The sequence below is a fragment of the Podarcis cretensis genome (assembly GCF_951804945.1).
Source record: "Podarcis cretensis genome assembly, chromosome: 7".
NCBI lineage: Eukaryota > Metazoa > Chordata > Lepidosauria > Squamata > Lacertidae > Podarcis > Podarcis cretensis.
This window is the reverse complement of record NC_137176.1, coordinates 27,372,437-27,396,967: the sequence shown is the minus strand read 5'-3', so window position 1 is coordinate 27,396,967 and position 24,531 is coordinate 27,372,437. Positions and strand designations below refer to the sequence as shown.

The window sequence follows — 24,531 nt, the reverse complement described above, 5'->3', positions numbered from 1 at the left end:
GATTGCCTGCAGACAGCTCGGGAGTCAAATAATTCCATACCCTCCAACATTTCTCCAATGAAAATAGGGACATCCTAAGGAAAAGCAGGACATTCTGGGATCAAATCAGAAACCTGGACGGCTTCTGTAAATCTGGGACTGTCCCTGGAAAATAGGGACACTGGAGGGTCTGAAATCCGATGATCCATCACTGAGCTATGGCGCTTCCCCCAAATATTGATCATAGTGGTTGGATGTAATCCTCACTATTATGCTCCCCTCTCCTCAGATACACAGACATTTGGCAACCAAGAAACAATTGACCCTGCAGTATTTGTATTTTTATATTAGGATCTTCGGCAGTTAGCATTTGCATTTGTCTACTGCTAATGAAGTCTCTAACAATAGGTGGAATGCTTTGGCGCCAGCATTTAGCTGAAAGTTGCCTCTCCGTGAATCATGATAATGTGCATTAATGTTTACACAGCAATGAAGATTATCAAGATAAATGGAGGATGGAGAAAGCTTCTTTGTATTCATCAAAATATAGCTCCATTCTCTCTTGGTGCAAGATCTGTTGATAATTAATGAAGCAGATAAACCTTATCCAGAAATTAGGGGGATGGATAGAGCAGTCCTATACTCAAATTATGCATGGGGTGGGTGGTATCCTATGTTTGTTCAACTAAAGATGGGAGGTAAAATCCTAAAGACCCTCAGGTGGAATGTCTCAAATACTGGGTTTGTACTCTAAGGCTTTAACAAAAATTTAGGAAGATGGTCTACGAAATAGGTAAATATAATATTATACTGACCGGTATTCCTGGTTAGAAGGGACACAGGTGGAGCTGTGGGTTAAACCACAGAGCCTAGGACTTGCTGATCAGAAGGTCGGTGGTTCGAATCCCCGTAATGGGGTGAGCTTCCGTTGCTCGGTCCCTGCTCCTGCCAACCTAGCAGTTCAAAAGCATGCCAAAGTGCAAGTAGATAAATAGGTACTGCTCCGGCAAGAAGGTAAACGGCGTTTCCGTGCGCTGCTCTGGTTCGCCAGAAGCGGCTTAGTCATGCTGGCCACATGACCTGGAAGCTGTATGCCGGCTCCCTCGGTCAATAAAGCGAGATGAGCGCCGCAACCCCAGAGTCAGTCACGACTGGACCTAATGGTCAGGGGTCCCTTTACCTTTTTATTCCTGGTTAGAGAAGACCCACTGATGTTAATGGATATGACAAACGTTGGTTGGGTCTACTCTGAGTAGGACTTAGTAGAACCATTGCTCTTGAGAGCCTTGAAGCATGTGACGAAAGTTACATATTCCAAATAATCAAGCAGCGGCTCTACGACCACAAAACACAGCACTTGTGACCTCATACTCCGAGATCTTGTTCTCCGGAGGCCTTAGGTATCACAACACCCTATGGAACCTATGCCAAATATCTAAAGGATCTACTACTCCCCTCCCATCGAAGAGCCTTTATGCTCGCGAGATTAAATGCTTTCCCTTCTTCAGTGACCAAAGGCAAATTCACACATACTCCATATCAAGCCCGTTTCTGTGCCTGCAACTAAGGAGTACCTGATTCAATGGACCACATTCTCTTAGATTGCTCTTTAAAAAGCAGTCCTTGCCAATTGATGCTGAGCAAAAGGTTGGACCTTTTGAGGAGATTTCACCCCTCCCATATCCAAGAATCTGCTGATGTGCTCTGCTGATTCTCCAGAGAGGAGGGGCGGTTTCTGCTCTCTACTTATTCCACTCCAGCCTCACATCAAAGTGTCAGAGAGAGAGAGAGACTGAGTGTTAGAGAGAGACTGTGTGTGATCTCTGTGTAGATAAGGTTGCTGCTAAGAGCAGCTGCAGACACTCAGTGCAGTTCAGCATTTTTTGTTTAGACCTCATTTAGCTCTGTACATAGTTGTGTATTATAGTTGTAGATAGAATAAAAAGGTAGTTATTCTACAGAGCTGCTCTCCGAGTTGTTTATGCTCTGCTATACTCCTATACTCTGCTGTGCGACAACTGTCTTCTTGTGGAAGTGAATCCGGTGCTCACAACTCTAAGCTGTGAGTCCACAGCACTTTGACCTGTTCCTGTGCAGAAGGTGGTCTCTGGAAGTGCTACCCAGCTCGCCTAGCCCAGTTGGGGCTGAAGTGGATGAGTCCAGTTGGTGGCACTGGCTCAAGGGCGATGCTGACACCTTTAGCCTATGACTCCAAGAAGAAGCCAAACAAGGTTTCTCCTGGCAGATCAGGACAAAGCTACACTGCTCCAGTAGCTTTCTTTTTAGCCACAATTTTACCCGGAAGGATACTTAACAAACCATCCCTTCAGGGAACAGACAGGATGAAGCAGAATATATAAGTGCACACCATCACAGTGTGACCTTATGACCTTCGACAGCTTCACCCTTGTCCTTTTAATTATCCCATTGATTTTTACTGTGATGCCAATAAAGGTATTTGATTTGATTTAGTAGAACACTGTCAGGGAACTGCCATCAGTGCCGGAGGGAGAGAGCAAAATCCAGAGGGATTCCAGAGAGCGTCCCGGGATTGGGAGAGGCAGCCCATCTTCTGGGGAAGAGAATCAGTGTAGCACCAGTGGAGAAGGGGGACAGATGGGGGAAGCGGCGAGGCGGTCCCATGACTCCTTGCCGGGGACCAGCAGGGAGAGTAGGGGTCCTCCGCTGCCTACGCCCTCCTTGCGCAGAAGGCTTTCGCGCAGAGTAGGAGGAGACTAGGCGACAAAGAGCTTCTTTGCTGGAAGAAGTTTAAGAAATGCCCACTGACGGATTCTGCCAGCGATTGAGACAGCCACGGGTGAGTGGCTGTCCGGACAGAAAAGGTTCACTCAGGCAACCCAGCCAGGTGTTGGCACCGGCTTACGCACGAGCAACCCCTAGAACCATTACAAACACCATCCATTATTATAAAATGGTTGTTATGCAAATAATAATAATAATAATAATAATAATAATACTCTGCCCATCCACCTGGGTTTCCCCAGCCACTCTGGGCGGCATCCAACAAAATATAAAAACATAATAAAACATAAAACATTAAAAACTTCCTGATACAGGGCTGCCTACAGATGTCTTCTAAAAGTAGTATAGTTCTTTATCTCCTTGAGATCTGATGGGAGGGCATTCCAAAGGGAGGGCACAACTACTGAGAAGGCCCTCTGCCTCGTTCCCCATAACTTTACTTCTTGCAGTGAAGGAACTGCCAGAAGACCCTCAGAGGAGGACCTCAGTGTCCGGGCTGAATGATGGGGGTGGAGATGCTCCTTTAAGTATAGTGGGCTGAGGCCATTTAGGGATTTAAAGATCAGCACCAACACTTTGAATTGTGCTTGGAAATGTACTGGGAACCAGTAAAGATCCTTTAGGACTGGTGTTATATGGTCCAGGAAGCCACTCCCAGTCACCAGTCTAGCTGTCACATTCTGGATTAGTTGTAGTTTCTGGGTCACCTTCAAAGGTAGTCCCACACAAAGCACATTGCAGTAGCCCAAGAGGGAGATAACCAGAGCATGTACCACTCTGGTGAGACAGTCTGTGGACAGGTAGGGTCTCAGCTGGCATACCAGATGGAGCTGGTAGACAGCTGCCCTGTGCCATAGAAAATCTAGCAAAAGCACCGTAGATAACTAACATATTAACATGCCGTATTTTTTGCTTCATAAGATGCACCTGACCATAAGACCCACCTAATTTTTAGAGGAGGGAAAAAACAAAAAAATATTCTGAACGAAACAGTGGATGCATGATTTTCGTGGTTCATGCTGTGGCCACAGACATGATAAGTGATTTGACGGTGAACTTGGGGTGACCCAGTGCAAAAATCCTAAGGATCCATGTGGATCTGTGCTTTGTAACCACATTTTTGCACCATTGCGGCCCCACGAAACAATGGATGCATGATTTTTTGGTGCAGGCTATAGCCATTGACATGCTATGTGATCTGATGGTGAATTTGGGGTGACCCGATGCAAAAATCCTGGGAATCCATGTGGATCCGTGCTTTGTAACCCGCACCCCCCTTCGTACGCCTCTGTGTGGTGGGGCGCTGGCACTCCTTTTGGTTGGTGCTGTGAGTCCCTGTGTCCCACAACTGTTCTAAAAGTAAACAACTATTTCCTTTAAAAAAAGCCAACAACTTTGGGGTCCCCCCCAAGAAAAGGTTGACAACTCTGGGCAACCTAGGGGCGCCGGGTGGATCTTTGCACCCTGGCGCCGCATATGCTTAAGATGGCCCTGTGAATGAGCTCAGTAGAAGGCAGTTCTCCTGTTCTTCTTAGAGTGTCTCCTTCGTTCCTCTTTACATGCTGATTAACTTTAAGAACAAATATTAATGCATGTTGATAATTTTTAGTAGCACGTGCACTTTTTAATGCCGCATTTGGAATTATCTTAGTTTTTCTTTCAAATCCCCCAGTCAAATATTTTTTCTATATATATTTTTGTTATATCAAGGTGGGTTTTTTTTATTGAATTCATAATTAAACCAAGGCCAAGTCATAATTAAGAAATTACATACAAGGTTGGACATTCTTAATAAATAAAAAAGATATTTATATCATCCTCAAATCAGTCACCCCCTAAATCTTTATTCCAATTATAGCAAACAAAACAGACCTCCGTCGTTATAATTATGTGATTAATATGACACATGAAGACTGGCTTGTCTATCACATCAATATCTTTTTTTTTATAATAATATTTATTAAATTTTGTATAACCAATAAAAAACATACATAATAACATAATATTTTCCATTATCCACATTTCATTCTCAACTTTGGACTTCCTCACATCTCTTGTTCCTGCTTTCTAAACATAAGTTTTACCAGCAAATTATTAACTTGATTTAATTCATATAATATAATTTTCCAATATTTAATATCTCAAATTTTACCCACTTAGACTTATTGAAGCTTAATCATAAAATATTACTTATCCCAAATTTATCTTTTCATCTTCCAGTTGAATTTAAATTTATATTCTTTATACCTAGTTTGTTGAAGCCATGTTTTTGCTAATCTTACATCTTTCTTAACAATCATACAATATTTTACAATATTTTTGTAGATAGTCCTTGAATTTCTTCCAGTCTTCCTCCACCAGTTCTTCTCCCAGGTCTCGGATTCTGCCCGTCATCTCCGCCAGTTCCATATAGTCTATCAGTTGCATCTGCCATTCTTCCAGTGTGGGTAATTCTTGAGTTTTCCAGCTTTTAGCGATGAGTATCCTTGCTGCTGTTGTAGCGTACATAAAAAAGGTTCGATCCTTCTTTTGCACACTCTGACCAACAATGCCCAAGAGAAAGGCCTCTGGTTTCTTAAAGAAGGTATACTTAAATACCTTTTTCAGTTCATTATAAATCATTTCCCAGAAAACCTTCACTCTAGGGCAAGTCCACCAGAGGTGAAAGAATGTTCCTTCAGCTTGTTTACACTTCCAACATTTATTATCAGACACATGGTATATCTTTGCAAGCTTGACTGGGGTCATGTACCACCTGTATATCATTTTCATAATATTTTCTTTCAAGGCATTACATGCCGTAAATCTCAAACCTGTGGTCCATAACTTTTCCCAGTCAGCAAACATGATGTTGTACCCTATGTCCTGTGCCCATTTTATCATGGCTGATTTGACCGTTTCATCCTGTGTATTCCATTTTAACAGCAAATTATACATTCTTGAAAGTATCTTAGAGCTGGGTTCTAACAGTTCAGTTTCTAACTTTGATTTTTCCACCTGGAATCCTACCTTTTTATCCAACTTAAAAACTTCTTTAATCTGAGCATAATGTAGCCAATCTCGCACTTTATCTTTTATTTTATCCATACTCTGCAACCTCCAGTTATCTCCATCTTTTTCTATTATTTCCCAATATTTCGGCCATTTGGCCTCCATATTGAGTTTTTTCACGGCCTTAGCCTCCATTGGTGATAACCACCTTGGGGTCTTGTTTTCCAATAAGTCTTTATATTTCAACCAGACATTAAATACAGCTTTTCTGACAACATGGTTCTTGAAATTCTTATGTATTTTAGCCTTGTCATACCACAGATATGCATGCCACCCAAACGCATTGTTGAATCCTTCCAAATCTAAAACATCAGTGTTCTCAAGAAGTAGCCAGTCTTTCAACCAGCAGAAAGCTGCTGATTCATAATACAACTTTAGGTCTGGCAGGGCAAATCCCCCTCTTTCTTTAGCGTCGGTTAATATCTTAAACTTAATTCTGGGCTTTTTGCCCTGCCAGACAAATCTTGAAATATCTCTCTGCCACCTCCCAAAACACTCCATTTTGTCCACAATCTGCAAAGTTTGAAACAAAAATAACATTTTTGGCAATACATTCATCTTAACTGCAGCAATACGTCCTGTCAAAGAAAGTTTCAGTCTTGACCAAACATCTAAATCCCTTTTAATTTCAGACCAACATTTTTCATAATTGTCTTTAAATAAGTTCCTGTTCTTCGCTGTTATATTTACCCCTAGGTATCTCACTTTTTAAACCACATTTAATTCTGTCTCTTTCTGAAACCTTTCTGATTCTGAAGAAGTCAATTTTTTTTCGAAAACCTTAGTTTTTTCTTTATTAAGTTTAAATCCCGCCACTCGACCAAACTCATAAATCAGTTGTAATACCCTTTTAGTACTGGGCTCTGGCTCCTGTAGGGTCAAAACCAGGTCATCTGCAAATGCTTTCAGTTTGTATTGTTTCGCTCCGACCTGGATACCTTCCACCCACCGGTCTCCTCTAATCATATTCAAGAGCACTTCTAGAACCGATATAAATAACAAAGGGGATATAGGGCAGCCTTGTCGTGTTCCTTTTTCAATTCTAAACTCTTCTGTCACCACATTGTTGACTATCAGTTTTGCCTTTTGCTCTGAATAAATTGCCTCTATCCCATTATAAAACCCCCGCCCCACTCCCATTCCTTCCAAATTTTTCTTCATAAACTTCCAGGAGATATTATCAAAGGCCTTCTCCGCGTCTATAAATATCAAAACTGCTTTTGTATTAATGTTTGTTTGCAGGAGTTCCAAAATATCAATAATGTTCCTTGTGTTTGCAAACAAATGTCTACCTGGGAGAAAGCCTGCCTGGTCCTTGTGAATTACTTCATTTAAGACTTTTTTAAATCTACTTGCTAAAATGTCTGCAAATATTTTGTAATCCACATTTAGGAGGGAGATGGGGCGGTAATTCTTAAGTTGTGTCTTTTCAGTTTCTAGTTTAGGTATCAATGTGATGAAAGCTTCTTTCCACGACTCCGGTGCCTTCTTCCCCTCCATAATTTCATTGCAAACCTCCATTAATGGATGTATCAAATAGTCTTTCAATGTCTTATAATATTTGGAGGTAAGCCCATCTGGCCCTGGAGACTTGCCCAATTGCATGTTCTGAATGGCCTCCTCGATCTCTAATTGTGTTATTTTATGATTCAGGATTGTTCTATTCCGGAGAGTCAACTTTGGTAAACCATTCTTCTTTAGAAACTGTTCTATCTCTGATTCATTTTGCGGCCCTTGAGTATATAGTTGTTTGAAATATCTCTGGAAGGACTTTCTGATTTCCACTGGGTTCTGAATATTTCTTCCCTCAATTTCTAAATTTGTTACTGTGTTCAACTTTTGTCTCTTTTTCAGCTGCCATGCTAGCAGCTTTCCACATTTATTTGCCGATTCAAAGGATCTTTGTTTCATTAACTTAACTTTCCATTCCACTTCCTGGTTTATCAGTTTTGAATATTGTGCTTGATAATGTTTGATTTCTCTTAATATCTCCTTTGATTTCGGTCTCGATCTTAACTTCTTCTCACCTTCTTTAATTTTCTCCAAGATCTTATCTTTCTTATCATTCTGTACTTTTTTCTTGATAGTATTCTGTTGTATCAGAAACCCCCTCATGACCGCCTTACTTGCGTCCCATACAGTTCTTTTTTCCACCGTAGTATTCAGGTTTATCTCAAAATAGTCCTTCAAAGCTTTTTGGGCCTTTTTAATAATGTCCTGATCTCTAAACAAATTGTCATTCATCCTCCATCTAAAGGAGCCGGTTGGAGTTAATCTCATATCCATCTTCACCGCATTATGGTCGGAGCAAGTCTTTGGGCAGATTTCCACTTTTTTTATCTTGGGTGCCAGGCCTCTAGTTATCCAAATTTGGTCGATTCTTGTCCATGTCAGTTGGGCTTCAGAAAAGAATGTTCCTTCTCTTCCTAGAGGGTTCTTTGTTCTCCAAATGTCAATCAAGTCCATGTTGCCAGTCATGTCAAAGAATGTTTTCGGTAGTCTGCCGTCTTTTGTCACGTTTTGGCTATGTGACTTATCCATGTTAGTTGATACCACTCCATTCAAATCTCCCATCATGATGATGTTATCATAGTCCAGATAATCCAGCATAATCTCATGCAGCTTCTTGTAGAATTCCGATTTTCCCTCATTTGGCGCATAAATTCCTAATAACAAAAACTTTTCTCCTTGGGTCTGGATCTCTATTGCCAAAATTCGTCCTTGTTCATCTTTAAATAGAAATTTTGGTGACAGGCTCTCTTTTGCATATATCACCACACCTCTTTTCTTTACTCGGTCCGATGAAATAAATTCTTGGCCTAATCTTTTATTTATTAACACTTTTCTGTGTAGCCTGGTCACATGTGTTTCTTGCAAGCAAATAACGTCCAATTGTTCTTTTTTCAAAATATGAAATATCCTTCTCCTTTTCTCCGGGATGTTAGCGCCATTTATGTTCCAACTCAGAAGTTGCAGAGACATCCTGGTCAAATCTGTTATTGTTCTAGTAGTGGTATCTTTTTATCCTGGTCTACAGACCCCAGAGGTGTAGATGTGGGTTCAGGCTGTGGTCCAGCCCCTAGGGGTCTTTCAATCCCTTTCTGAAGGTCCTCTCCGTACGAATTCAAAAATTTATCTCTGTCTTCAGCTGTTTTAATTTTAATCTTCTTCTCCCTGAATGTAAAAGATAATCCTTGTGGAAATTCCCACCTAAAGATAATCAGGTTGCTCCTCAACAGCTTGACTAATTCAAGGTAGGTAGATCTAAGAGCCAAAAGTTGTTTAGGAATATCCTTGTAAATCTCTGCTCTTTTGTCCAAGATTTCGAGTGACTTTCCGTAATGTAGTCCTAGTATTTTATCCCTTTCCTCCTTGGATCTCAGGGTAATCAAACAGTCTCTGGGCTTGTCCTCCCTTGTAAGTTTTCCAAGTCTGAAAGCAGTCACAATTTTAAAGTCCTTTTCCTCCTCCAAAGGCCACCACTTGGAAAATTCTTTTGTTAAAAACTCAGTTAAGTTCCCTTGTTCGTGTTCAAGTTCTGGTATAAACCTCAATTTTAGGTTGTTTTCCCTGGCCCGAAGTTCAATCATAGACAGATAGGCCTGTTGTTCCCCAACCTGCTTATGGAGTGGTCTCACCTCCTGCTCCAATACTGCAGTTCTCTGAATGGCTTCCTCTGCCAATCTCTGATTTTCTACAGTGGATTCAGATAAATTGCTAATTGCTTGAGCGTTCGAAATAACTTGTTCAGTTAACTTGTTAACAGAGTCTCTGGTCTGGTCGATCTTTGCCGTTTGTTCATCCACCTTTTTATCTAGGCCTTCCAATTTTTCAAGTATTTTGTCCAATACTGAAGCAGTTCCACCTGCTGCCATATCTTCACCCGACAGCTGCTCACTTTCTTCTGGTTCCAAAACAGCAGGGACCGATGATCTGCGCGGCTGGGAAAGTAAATTCAAAGTTGTTTGCTTTTTTGCTTTACCCGCTCTTGTTTGTCTCCCAGTGCCGCTCATTCCACTTCTGTCTACGAGTCAAGGTCAAACTGAGTATGTTCTCATGGGAATCCACAAGCCCATGAGATAAACAACCACATAGGAGGAAAGGAAACCAAAAGGAAAGTCACATATAATTGTAAATCCAAAGATCCTCTAGGGGGAGTCCACTTGTATTGTAGGGAAGAAGTCAAATTAATAAATCAGTTATTAAAATTTTCCAGACTTCAATACTTTAAAAAGAATGTCCAAACAACCTTCAGCAGTTGTATTTAGCAGAGTTGGTCTCAATATATAACAATGTCTCAATAAGTGCAAGATGTAACAATTCAAAGCAACAGTTCCATTTAGGCTCAGCTAATACTGGCTCCAGTAACAAAATATCAAAGTCTTGCAATCTGACAGTTCTAGTGTCTAGGCAGTCCGACTGCCTGGGATTCTTTATCAATTTGTAAATCCAACAGTGGAGGTATCAGACAGTTCATAGATTACAATAAAACTTTCAGAAGTTAAGTCCTGAAGTAGCTTAAGTAGATGTAAGAATTGATTGTCCTTTGACAGCTCTTCAAAGGCTCCAAGCATCAAAGCCTTTGCTTTAGATCTTAAGCAGTGGCAAGAGACGGACTTCCTGGTTGCGTCTCTCATTTTTAGCCAAATTAGCGAAAATTTTGGTCCCAAACCTTATCTTTTCTTGTCTTACTCACAAGTTGTTGGTTCCAAGCCGAATGATTCCAGGAAAAGAGGACAGCGCTCGCCGACAGCAGCTACGCAGCTTCACTCCGCAGAAAGAGCGATTGACTCACAGCACCGCACCCCCTTCTACGTTCCGGAGCCTCTTACGAGGTCCCTTCAACGTTTCGGGGAGCGCTCCTGGTGCCCGCCGAGTCCCACGGCCACAGGCTTACGCTGCCTGTGGTTTTCCGGTTTGGGTCTCCGCCGTAGCGGACGACCCGTTCCTGCGGAGCTCCCTCTTCGCAGTTAGAAGAGGGCAGCCATTGCCGGACGCGCCGCCTCCGGAAGCTGCTTCAAACATAAGCTCCCTTCCTCAGAAGTATGAACATAACAGTGTCTTTTCCTTTTTAAAAAATAAAAAAAGCCATCAAGTTTAATGGAAAACTCCATCTGCACTCAATATGCTTCTTCAGTGCAGGAAATTCTGGCTAATTTGTATGTTTTTGATGGAGTTAACCAGAATGACAGGCAAAGTTGTTATGGATTGTTCAAACGGATGTTTCCCGGGAGTATCTATTTATGATGCAGTTTAAGTTGACACAATCAACCTTGTGGAAGGAGCTCTTATTAATCACATACGGTCAGCAGCAATGTTGCCTGTCTTATTTGTCTCTGTTGAAAGAATCCAAAACCGCTGAACTGATTTGTAAGAATAGGCTGGCCGTCAGAAACCCACCAAACATTGACAATTTAATTTAGCAAAAGTTGTTTGCGAACCTTTGAATTCAATTTTCCTGGTCTGAGAGCTATTGGATGATCTGTGATGTCACAGGGGCCTCTGACATCACAGTCCTTCTTAGCACTCACTTGGATGTCAAAACAAGTCTGCTCAGACCAACTGTGATGCCTGAGCAGTTAAGTCAATTATTTAATTTATAAACCTGTTTATACACTGCCTCTCATAAAAAAAAAGATCAGGGCACTGTAGAACAAACATTACAAGTGCAAAATACCATAAAAAGACAGAATAATCATTGGAAAACCCGAACAGTTATTACTAGAAAGGTCATTTTTGCAAAAACCTACTACGGGGTGGCCAACATGACTCTCTCTAAATATTTAGGACTATAACCCCATCATTCCTGACCACAGACTGTGTTGGCTGAGTCTGATGGGAATGGTAGTCCAAAACAGCTGGAGGGCGCCATGTTGGCTACTGTGACATCACTAGAAGCAGCCAATGGCAACAGGTAAGTCTAGGCAGGCAGAGCAGTTAAGAAGAACATTGAAACAATAAATAGATTTTTGGCAGAATGACAATAATTAATATGGAAAGTGAACAATGCTGGAGAAATTCAGAGACGATAAGCAATGAGACAAAAGGCTGTTCTGCCAAACCATGAGATAACTAATTTACATTGTGGGTCTGAATTGTAGAAAGCAGTTGGGAGCGATCCCATCTGGAGGGGAAAAAATTTAAACGCAGAACTTGTCTTTGCAAAACTTTTGTACAGTGTACAAAAGGCAGGCAAGCACTCAGCAGTTTCTCGCTAGGCTCCCACAAGGGGCTGGTTCAGTTTTGTTTGACTTCTGATTATTTGCTTTTGTAATGGGATGCCTATTTGCAAAGATCAATTCATGTGCAAGCCTCATTTAATATCTATTTGCTAGTGACTTGTGCTGCTCTGCAAGCTAATGCACAGAATGAATGTGAGAGAGGATTGCCTCCTGGGGTCTGGGTGCAATTAACGTTGTACATAACAGCTTGTAAATGATGTCTGCAAGAGACAAAGCCGGCAAAAAGTATTACGGCCCACAAAAGCGTGTCACGTCCTCTGTATATCTGTTGTCAAAAGGGATGATTCTTCCAAAAGCAGCCATTTCCAGAGCTAGATATAGCCCCTTTGCAACAGTTTGCAAATGTTTTTGTCATCGTGGAGAAATGCTACTGGGCTGCATAACGGTAGCCAAATTGAAACCAGAGATTCCAAAACAGCCATTCTGGGAGGTGAGCTGCAAGAAGCAGCTTGAACCAGTGCAGCTAATAAGGCCGTTTCGAAGTTCCCAACCAGACAGACAAGCCACATTCCAGTCTGTCTCCATTTCAAGAGCCATCTGTTATCTTTGTCGGCTATAAAGCTTCACTTCATTTCATTCAGGTCCGTACTTCTCTTTAGCAACAGAGCTGACAACAGAGCACTCTACGGAAAGTCACCAGTGAATTACAAAACTGGAGTGGGCATGTAAGTAGGGAGGGAAGGGGAGGAGAGGATGTTTTCAGGGCTCTTTTCTACACTAAGGTGATGGACTGTGCCTGCCATATTCCACATGCAAAGCAGCCAGTGTTTTGTCCCAGGAAAAAATTGGAAAGCCAAGCTGTGCTGCTTCTAGCCAGGAAGAGGAGTCTTTCCTCTCCAGGGCTCTCACAAGAGCCTAAGAAGCACCTTGCTGGATCAAGCCAAATGCCCATTTAGTCTTAGCAAGAACCACCAGGTAACTATAAGAAGCCCGGAAGCAAATCCTGAGCGTGACTTTGTGCTGCCCATCTGTAATTCACAGCAACTGGCATTCAGAGGCATACTGCATCTGAGTGTGCTGGTAGAACCTTTCAGCCACTGATAGCCTTCTCTTCTATGAATTTGTCTAATCCTCCTTTTAACCCACCCATGGTGGTGGCTGTCAGCCACCTCTTGTGAGTGTGAGTTCCATGCTTCAGCTATGTGCTGTGTGGGAAAGTACTTACCCTGTATTTATGTCTATCCTGAATTTTTCAACATTTCACGACATTGGATGTCCCCAAGTTCTAATATTACGAGAGTGAGAAGAACATATCCCTGTCTACTTTCTCTACGCCATGCACATTTTATTTTTAAATGCCTCTATAAGCAGAGACATCACCTTGACAACAAAGGTCCGTATAGTAATAGCTATGGTTTTCCCAGTAGTGATGTATGGAACTGAGAGCTGGACCATAAAGAAGGCTGATCGCCGAAGAATTGATGCTTTTGAATTATGGTGCTGGAGGAGACTCTTGAGAGTCCCATGGACTGCAAGAAGATCAAACGTATCAAATCGTGAAGCTGAGGCTCCAATACTTTGGCCAGCTCATGAGAAGAGAAGACTCCCTGGAAAAGACCCTGATGTTGGGAAAGATTGGGGGCACAAGAAGAAGGGGATGATAGAGGACGAGATGGTTGGACAGTGTTCTCGAAGCTACAAACATGGTTTTGACCAGACTGTGGGAGGCAGTGGAAGACAGGAGTGCCTGGCGTGCTCTGGTCCATGGGGTCACGAAGACACAACTAAACGACTAAACAACAACAACAAACAACTAAGTATGTCATGGCCTATTTTTCCTGCTCATTTTCTTAGTGGGGTGGTTGAATGGGAACTGCACTTTCTTACTCTATAATAAAAATGTAAGTGTATCATCATGCTGCAGTTTGCTTGGCCACAGACATGGGATGTCCTTTGCAGCCTACCTGGGCTCTTCTGCTGCCTCCCTCCTTTTCACAGGTAAAGGTCTAAAGTGAGGGGACTTCTGTGGTTCTTCTGAGCTACCCACCTCTCCCTCTTCACAGGAGAAGGTCTAAAGGGAGGGGAGAAGGAAACTAGATGAGGACTTATGTGAAGGGGGAGGGAAGGGCCTATCTTCATGCCTTTCAAGCATTTCCCTCCTTCCAGGTAAGAGCACTCTGTTAATGCAGACACCAGATTTGGGGTCTCTCCAATTCCCTGCTTCAACAGTGGACAGGAATGATGGGAGCTGTAGTCCAGCAACATCTGGACAGCAATAGGTCCCCCACTCTATTCATATATGATATAGCATAAATGTATAAATACACTTTCATGAACCAACCAGACACAGACTGGCAGATGGGCGTTCCAGTCAGGGAGGGATTGATATACTCTGTTTTAAACAGGATTTTTCCTCCCAAGGAGGGGAAAGAAATATCTACCCACTGTATGTAATCAACAGCATTTGCTTTTATGAAACACTATACTGTTTGCCATAGTGAGAAAAATTTTATTGTGACTAGCAGTGGCAACTCAATTAGGGTACGATTATTGTCACTGGAATGCAAGGGTAAGTCTCAATGAATTTCACCATTAGATATCTGGTACCACTTCTCATTTTGTAAAGCAGTGAAATTCTATTGCAAGTTCTCAATTAAAATGTAAATGCACTCTTCTAAAAATAGTCTAATAAATTTTCATTCTCTGTTAAAAATGAATAGCAACAGGAGAACGCATCTCACCTAGCTGATCATTACATCCAGAAGGAAATAAGTTTTCTAGCCATTATTTTGATCTAGGGGCAGAAGAAATTTTAAGTAACGGTTTAGAAAGGAGTGTTCTTATAACAGACGGTGACTCAGTTCACATAAACCATGGCTTAGCATGAGTGTGTGAGCTCCCAGAGAGGAGATTCTGACCACATTGTTCTGCCCCTAGTCCTGCTACTGCTGCTCTGCTGTGAGCTAAGCCATGGTTTGGCTTGGACTGTTGTCCAAATCCAGGCTTGTGTTTTGACTTGTTCCAGAAGAATCGCAAGCTCTAGTCAAGGTTTGTTGTACGACTTGTGAGTTATCTAGAAGAGACAAGCCGCAAGTCCAAGTGCGGATGACACAGTGAGCCAAACCATGGCTTAGCCCACAGTAGCAGGGCCAGAAGACGAGCTAAGTAGCCAGGAGGCTGCACACTCATGCTAAGCCAAGGTTTGGCTAAACCAGGGATACCCAACATGGTGCTCTATCGATGTTGTGGACTCCAACTCCCATAAGCCATAGCCACTTTGGTCAATGCTCAGGAATTATGGGAGTTTTGGTTTAAAACATCTGGAGGGCACCATACTGGCTATTTCTGGCCTAGGCCTTAGTTGTGAATCAAGACTGTGGTTGCAATCCAGCATGGTACCAACAATTCCAAGAGGACTTCCCCTTCCTTGCCCCTTCTTGCAGCCCCTCCAAGGGTCCCCCCAACCTGTCACTATTGAATATCACCTTTTTATGATCTCTAGCTATAAAAACAATTGACAGCAATAGTATGAAATAATCAGGGTGCTAGGTGGTGGCAAACTGCAAGTTGGGATGTGAAAGTCTGCTTTTGGAGGGTTGTAGATAAGGTACCTGTTTTATAATCCATTTCAGACGTGGAGCCACCTGGAAAACACAAAGATTCTTTCTTGTATGGTAACTTTGTCAAATGGTAACGCTTGATTCATATGTTGTTGTTGTTTAAAAAAACCACTTGCATATCATATATGAGAATGTTATTGATGCATATAATGTTTGGAATTAATTCACAATTATATGTCATAATAATATTTAAAATTAAAACAAATAATTAAAATTAAGGGTTTTCTTTTTTTTAGCAGTGTCTAATTTTTACATTTTCTTTCCCGGTGTGCTCCTTGAAATCGCAACCCTCCTCAACTGAAAGAAAGAAAGCTGAAGACCATGTAAGATGTGAAACTACTCAGTGAATCCGCTCTGCTGACCTGTAGAATAACCTCAGATAGTGACTTATGCTGCTATGCAAATAAATACAAACAGAGCATCAAGGAATGAATTATATCCAAATAATTCAAAACCAACAAAAATGATAATCATTAAAAGAATAAGATAGGCAGTCCAGAATCCACTTCATTGGATGCAGGGTGTGTTATTTATATTCATGGCTGTGGGGCAATTGTACAGCAGTGATGTCAGAAAGAGATGAATTGCAAAATGTAAAAATTATGTCTTAGTGTAAATCAACTAATTAACACATGCAAGGAGATGAAGCCATTGTCTTGATTTGGGCCACAAGTGATAGAATTGAATTTCTTGATAAGTTGTCATTCAGACCCTTGAAGTTCGTTAGCTCAAGAATGATCACTTTAAGGTTCTTCTGCTGGTTTCTGAAGACTTCCCTTTCTGATGTCAGATTTTGAGAATTTAAAAATATTGAAGTGCTAGCCACAGACATTGATCTACAAAGGACGTGGTGAAAAGAGGGAGAAAGGTGATATGCAGTTGAGCAACAAGGTGGCAAACTTATTTCCAAACTTCTGCTTATACAGTGGTACCTCGGGTTACATACACTTCAGGTTACGGACTCCGCTAACCCAGAAATAGTTCCTCTGCTTAAGAACTTTGCTTCAGGATGAGAACAGAAATCGTGCGCAGCAGCAGTGGCAGGCCCCATTAGCTAAAATGGTACCTCAGGTTAAGAACAGTTTCAGGTTAAGAATGGACCTCCAAAACGAATTATGTTCTTAACCTGAGGTACCACTGTAATGGCACTAAAAGTGATATATCATGCAAACTGGGAGGATTTTACAACTGGTTTTACAAGAAGTCTTGGGTAAGCGACTCAGCCACCAAAGCCAGTGCAGTGCAGGAATGTGAGGGGATGGAAGCCAGATGAAATAGACTCAGTATTCAAAATGGAGGAACTGATTAAAATGCTCAATGAACAGAACAAACAACTGCTGTTGTGAAGAAGATCCACAGGATATTAATACATTCAGGATATGTGAATACTCTCACACACGCTACTGATGACAATTAAATGTTCAGGAAGTGAGTACCTATTGATCTATGACAAAAATAAGTTGATGGAATAGTGAGGTAAGCGTTTAGAAAAAAAAATTTAATGAAGATGTATGAGCTCTGATTTTTAGTTGCAAAGAACAATTAGACAGGATTAGGCGGAGCATACCAGCACGTTTAATGGGCAATTTCAGGATGCTGTCAAATTAAATCTCTATTAATTCCTGTTCTGAATCTAAATCTTTATGATACATCAAAAATGAGGTCGTTATCACCAGCAATATCACAGCATCTTGGGGTGTTTTTGCAAACAGCTGGTCTGGAAGCACCGAGGTACCTGATTTGGGACATAGCAAAATCAAAACGGATTTAGTTAACCATTTGCAACATACAAAATGCATGTGAGAGATCAGAACCCAGGAGAATACCATCTTTTTTAAACAACTGCCTTTGCCCTGTGGTGGAATGGATCTCCTCTCCTGAGAAACCCAGAAATGTAACCAACGAACCCAATAATAGATTTCTGAGGTAAACAGAGTCTTTGGATATATGTGGAACAAGAAATATCAAGCCATCAGAGGTCTGTTGATATAATTTTTGAAAATGACCATAGTGACTTTGCTCTTGTCATGTCTGCTGTTGACAGCTAAGGCACAAAATAGGAACAGAGCAATTTTAGAAATTAATTAGGGCCGCAACCCTAACTAAGCACGTTTATGAGGAAGTAAGCCCTGACTGAACACAGTGGTAAACATTCATAGGATTGCCCTGTAAATGATATAACTTGAATAACAAATAACCACCTCCTCATGTATGTAAATTTTTTTAAAAAATGTTGTGAATGTCACATACTAAATCAAATTGAACAACAAAATCGTAGTGTTCAAAAGAAGCTTGGAGTTCATCTAGAGTGGTGTTCTCCAACATTGCGTCCCCAAGTATTTTTGGACTTCAACTCCCAGCCAATGATCAGAGATAATGAGAGTTGACGCACCTGCCAGGGAAAACCAGCATAGTGGTTTCACCCAGTGCTTTTTTTCCCCTGGGTAGAAGCAGGGGGTACGCGCATACCCCTAAACATTTTGTAAATCTAACTGGAGAAGAAACTATTTTTTTTTAAAAAAATCAGTTTCTTCGCTAGCACAGTGAATCGTGAGTTACATTGCTACCCCAGATGGCGGCCTCATTTTCTGTCACAGTGTTTCCTGAGTCTCAGTCGGAAGTGAGCATTTAATGTGTGAAGTAGGAGTTGGAATCTAGCGGACTTCCGGGTTAGCGCCATCGACTAATGGCGGATTCCCTCTGAGCTCCGGAGGGAACCGGCTCCGCAGGATCGGGTCTTGCCACGGCGGCGACACGGGGGCCCTTAAAAATCACAGGCGCGGATGCCTGTGAGTGTGGTGACTCAGCGGGCACCATTTGCGCCCCCCCCAAGCTGCAAAGGAGCCTTTTTAAAGGCTCCGGAATGGGGGCGGGATGCGGCACAGTGCTGAGAGTAGACTGCTTCTTCTGCGGAGTGAAGCCACAACGCCATTGTCGGAGAGCGCTGACTTTTTTCTTTGAACAATTGGACTCTAAAGCAACAACCCGTAAGTAGTATGGAAATTGGAATTTTAAGGAAATTTTGATGAATTAGGCACGAGCGGGGAAGATTTAAAAAGGAAGTCCGCCCCCCTCTTTGTAAATCATTTAAAGCAAAGGACCTGCTAACTAAGGTCGAGAGAATCCTTTTTTTTTTCTTTCTTGCAAAAGACTTTAATTTCACGGCTTGGTATTATAAGAAATTTTACTGGAGGATGAAGAATTATTTTGGGAGCTGAAGTTTCACCCCCCCCCCCGGACCCAGGAGCGTCCCGCGAGAGAGCCTGTTGACGAAGTATTGAGGAGTTTGACAGCTGTCAAGTTAGCTGTCAAGACGGAAAAAGAGAACTTTGTTTCTGTTGCTTCTGCTGGTTATATTTGTTACAATTTGTTGAAAATAAGGAAGGGTTGATACAAACTAACTTGTTTTTTGGATTTAAGCTGAAAGGAACATTAAGGAACCAAAATCCCTCTAGAGGGGGTTTAGGGACATTACAAGAATGGCTGGAGGAGGGAAAATTCAGGCTGAATTGGATAGAGCATTTGTTCTCTTGGGAAAGTTACAAGGCCAAATCGATGTTTTGGCTACAAATGTTACAACTCTGGACATAACAGTAAATAACATTGTTGAATTTGATAAGGATTTGAAACAGGAAGCCTATTCAATTGGACAAATAGAGAAACTTGAGAGCTTTGAGAACATGGAAAAGGAGACATATGTTGCCCCTGAAGAGAAGGAAGGAGGAGCTGTAATTCTGCAGATGTCAAAGGAGAGCTGTAATTTGAGGCCTGACATGATGGCAGCAAAGGAAAATAAAAACTTGATGTGGAAAGTCTGGCCTGAATTGGAGAGTGAAAAATTGAGAGATCTCCTTATGTGGAGATCTGAAGACCGAAGGATTATAAATTTGATTAAGGTGGAAGTTGGAGCTTTGGGGACATTTGGACTGGAAAGGAGTATGAAGCAAGAGTTGGAATACCCCATAGGCTTTACTTTTAAGTATGGAGGTCTGGCTGGAAGAAACATGTATCCTGTTGGGCCGGAGCATCTCCGAGATTTGGGATTCAACATTGAGGACTATCAAAGAGGCCGGCAGAGAGGAACTGAGAGAGATTTAAGAGCCTCGGACGTGAGATCTCCAGGCTAATAGTATATTGAGACTGATGGACACTTGTTGCGGACTGGAACTGGGAAGGGGGCGGGTGGAGTCTGGGAATCCAAAGGGTATATAATTATAACTTGTTTTGTTTTATTCTGTTTTGTTATCCGTATGAAAATGGGGAAAGTCGTGGAAGGGAATTTTGGTCAACTTTAGGAAAAATGTTTAAGAATGAGCATTGATGTATAAGTATTGATGTTTAAGTTTGGATAAGCTAAAACTGATTTTTAAAACGATCTAAATTAAATGAAAATAAGGTTTGTAAAAATAAATTGAGGAAATGGATGAAAGAGAAAAAATAAAATAATAACATGTTAAAATAAATTATCAAGTTAAAGTTGAGAAATAAGTAAAAAGGATTTGCTGAGCCAATAATTTGAACTGGAATACAAGAAGGGGAGGTGTGAGGTCTGAGAAGCAAGTTAAAAGAAAATAAGCAATTGAAATTTTATGTGTTTTTAATTGTTTTTAAGTTTTGTACTTTTGTATTTTTGTATTTTTGTTATTTTTTGTTTATTTTTGTTTTTGTGTTGCTATTGAAAATGCCAATAAATATTCATATTTTTTTTTTAAAAAAGGAGTTGGAATCTAGCATAGCGCTTGGTCAGTTTCATTGTTCCCACCTCCAATGGTGGCTTCAGATGAAGGCGGACACCAGCAGCAAGCAGAGGGATCGGGAGTGTTAAGTTGCGGGTGAACATATCAGACGACACAATGATTCTTCAAACAGCTCTTGTTTATTCACAGGCCAGAACAGAACTGAACTGAAGGGTTCAGCCAGCCTGCTTATATAGAGCTCCACTAGAACGCAACAGTAACCATTTTCTGTAACTATCCAATCTGTGAACGTCACTTTCAATCCCTTATTTGCATATGTGGACCTGAGTGAAAACTATCTACAGTATCCCCCTGCTGGCCCAGGGTGAGAACTTCAGTACATAAGAGGGAAGATGTTAGTGCACACAACCTCATGCCAATGTGGAAGTTTCTGTGAGCTGTCTGCTGTGTAATATGAGGTAATGCACGTTCTTTGTACTCTTGTCCATTTACTGTATTTATTCCCCCTGATTCGAACTATAAAATGGTGGTTTTCTTGAGTCAAAATGAGAGCACCTCTAAACATTTTTAAAGAAAAAAAAAGCATGGGGTTCAACCCAAGATGGCAAGCTGCTTCTGCTTGACACAGCTTTGTCAACCCTCTTCGAAGACGGATGTGGCTTCTAGCTTCCAGCCGTCCAGAAAAAGTCCCTCTGCTACTCCCAACCCTTGCAGATGCGGAAAGAAGTAAACAAAGCCAAGCAAATGAAAGCACATGGTTAGTTCATTTCCTGAAATAATTTGATATTATTATTATTATTATTATTATTATTATTATTATTATTTCATGTCCCACTTTTCCTCCAAAAGGAGCACAGTGAAGCAAACATATCAATAACATTACCATGGCAAAAATTCTATAAACAGTTAGAAACAATCACATCCTCCCAGCCAATGATTTAGGGTTGCCAGGAACTATATTTCAGCCATCAAATGCCTGGGTAAACAGGACTGTTTTAAACGGTCTTGCGTTATTGGTCTGTTTATGAGAAATTGAAGCCACATAAACCCTTGAATGGATAAAATATAGTTCTGAATTTTTTTAAAGCAAAGTTGTCGTTTTTAAAATACAGGTACCTCATATATCAAAAGGTTCCTTTACCCGCAATGAATGAATTCCATGAATTAAATATAAAAAGTATCCTATGAGGCGATGAATGATGATAGCAGGGCCCTTTTGAAAGCTACTTATTATCATCAGCAAGGAGATGAATGGTATTGTTTTTATAGTCTGATGGAAAAGCCCTTCCTTGATTCATTTTTGATCTATTAAATCATCTATAAATCAAGCCTGCACCCATAAAAGCAAACTGGTAGAATTCTGCATGCTGTACTTTTGTTTCATCAACCATTCTGGACCTCACTTGACTGAGCTGTTTGTCAAATGCAAATGTCCTATGCCAGTTTTGTTTTGTTTTGTTTTTACCCTCTCTTGATCTCTCATAGCTGATTTCTCACACCATTCCTGATTTCTCTCATAGCTTTGAAGTGGTAAATTTGGCAAGTCCAGACTCTTTCATTTTAGAAGTAATCTGAGTTGGAGAACCTTTTTTAAAAAAATCAAACTCACAATTATCTTAGAAGGCAAACTCTAGGGCTGGGTACACACACACTGTAATTTTGAAGCACGTTCAAAACATCACCCCTCATAGAATTACGGGCACTGTAGTTTGTTCGAGGTTGCTGGGAATTTTAAGTGTGTGAGAGGCAAACTACAGTTTCCTGGATTCTCTGAGGGAAAAAAATGTGTTTCAAAGGTGCTGTAAATGCATTGCCTTTTTTTTTTTCTTTTAAAAAATGTTTAGGGGTGCTCTCATTTTGACTCAGAAAATCACCATTTTATAGTTCAAATCAGGAAAAATAAATACAGTAAATGGACAAAAGTACAAAGATTCACAAAATGTTTAGGGGTATGCGTCCCCCCAGAAAAAAAGCACTGTGTAAATGTATACTTTTGTGGCACCTTAAAGCCTAATAAATGTATTGCGGCATAAGCTTAGGCGGAGCACAATCCGTTTAATGCAGTGGTGGCCAAACTTGGCCCTCCAGCTGTTTTGGGACTATAATTCCCATCATCCCTGGCCACTGGTCCTGTTAGCTAAGGATGATGGGAGTTGTAGTCCAAAATGGACAAAAGTACAAAGATTCACAAAATGTTTAGGGGTATGCGTCCCCCCAGAAAAAAAGCACTGTGTAAATGTATACTTTTGTGGCACCTTAAAGCCTAATAAATGTATTGCGGCATAAGCTTAGGCGGAGCACAATCCGTTTAATGCAGTGGTGGCCAAACTTGGCCCTCCAGCTGTTTTGGGACTATAATTCCCATCATCCCTGGCCACTGGTCCTGTTAGCTAAGGATGATGGGAGTTGTAGTCCAAAAACAGCTGGAGGGTCAAGTTTGGCCACCACTGATTTAATGAGATGCATGAAGTTTATCCTGAATATCAGGTATATATACCTATGTGAACTCTGAGGAAAATTTAATACTGCTTAGAAAGTTGAGGTAATTTCAATATGTTTTAGTATTTTAACTTTTGTGTGTTTTAAGTATGATTGTACTTTTCCCTTGATTTTATTGTTTTATGTTTTTGTAAACCACTTTGAGAGGTTTGGTGTTTTTTTAAAACAACAACAACAATGAAGCAGCACATAAATTTTATGAAATAAATAGATAAAATAAATATATCAACTCCAGGCTGCCACACTGGTAAAATAATAGGGGGAAATAAAAATATTTTTCCCTTTCTTATATATAGAAGTTTATTAGAGGTTTTTAACATATTAGTCAGTAAAATCCAAACTCTTTTATAGAAAGGTAATAAAAGGCAATATATCAAAAGAAAATAATAATATAGAAAAGAAAATATAAAGTACAAATATTTTTCTTGAACCTCAGGAGAGACTTGAAGAAAACACAAAAAGAACATTGGCTGTCATTCTTACCTGAGAGTAAGACCTATTGAACTCTGTGGTCTTACTTCTCAGGATGGCGCTATAAATGGTATTATTTTATAGATGTGGGAAACTAATCTGCTGTTTGGAGAAGTAGCAATAACGGATCAATAATGAGCCATTGGTAGACAGTCAGTCAGGAGGCATACTAACTGAGATGCATGTCCGTGAGGGGAATAAATTCCAGCTGAAATTACATTTCTCATAATCTTATCAAAAGAAAATCCTTCTAGATGGACCTTGTTTGCATTAGGTTCAGATCCACTGATAATATTTTCCCCAATGCAGAAAGACATTAATCAGAAGTGGTCTTCCACCAAATACCTAATTTTTATCTATGCACCGCCCCACCACCTCGCAACACACATTAGAGTTTAAATGGAAATTAATCCTACAGCTGTCAAAACAGTTCCCACATATCTCTATGATCTGTGACAGGTCTTTGTTCCTACAGAGTAGAAAATCTGTCTGCTTTGTGTTTGTAGAGTAAGTGGGTGCTAGGTCTGAATGATTTATTAAATCTTGGTCCCTTGTCAGCATCAAATCCCACACTTAAAGGTAAACGACTCTGGGGTTGCTGCGCTCATCTCATTTTACAGGCCAAGGGAGCCAGCGTTTGTCCGCAGACAATTTTTCCGGGTCATGTGGCCAGCATGACTATGCTTAAAACCAGTGGATATTAAAGATTGGCCAGTTTAGAATCCGCATCAATTCCCAGTGGCGATAAAAAGATTAGAGTCAACTAGAGGGATGCATTCTCTGACCTGAAAACCAGGACACTGATAAACACTGAATAAACTTACCATAAAACTAAAATAGACAGAACGTCTAAAATAAAATGAAGAACAAAATAGATATGTCACTTTTATACCTCAATTTAAATATAGCCAAATATATATATTTGCTTGAATCTCCAGGATACTTTAGCCCGTTTCGGCAAAAAAAGGTACCCATTTCTGGTTTCTTTGCAGGTAAACATAATCCAGTAGAGATGCACTGTTTTTAAATCACTGTTGTATGGCCCTTAACATTGATCAGACAAAAAGAGGTAGTAGAGTTTGTGCATATATTGTATGCACATTCTATAATCATTATGTTTTAAATATTATCTCCTCATTCTATATTATTTCTTTGAAAGCTTATTATATGGTTTTAACCCTTTCATGCATTAATTAAATTCAAGCATGCTGGCTCCATTAGTTTGGTTATCCCACAGAATTGCCATGAGGACTTTCTTTAGAAATGGCA

General features: G+C 40.7%; 1 protein-coding gene and 1 pseudogene across 3 annotated transcripts in view; one reads left to right on the top strand and one right to left on the bottom strand.

Annotated features, from left to right (window-relative positions):
* Positions 1-24,531, bottom strand: part of CDYL (chromodomain Y like) — a 401,628-nt gene that overhangs the window by 211,248 nt on the left and 165,849 nt on the right. The gene's annotated exons all lie outside the window — the stretch shown is intronic.
* Positions 11,664-24,531, top strand: part of LOC307219566 (enoyl-CoA delta isomerase 2-like) — a 38,856-nt pseudogene continuing 25,988 nt past the window's right edge. The window contains exon 1 of the transcript in view: positions 11,664-11,707. The product of the transcript in view is annotated as an enoyl-CoA delta isomerase 2-like (transcript). The remainder of the gene's footprint in view (positions 11,708-24,531) is intronic.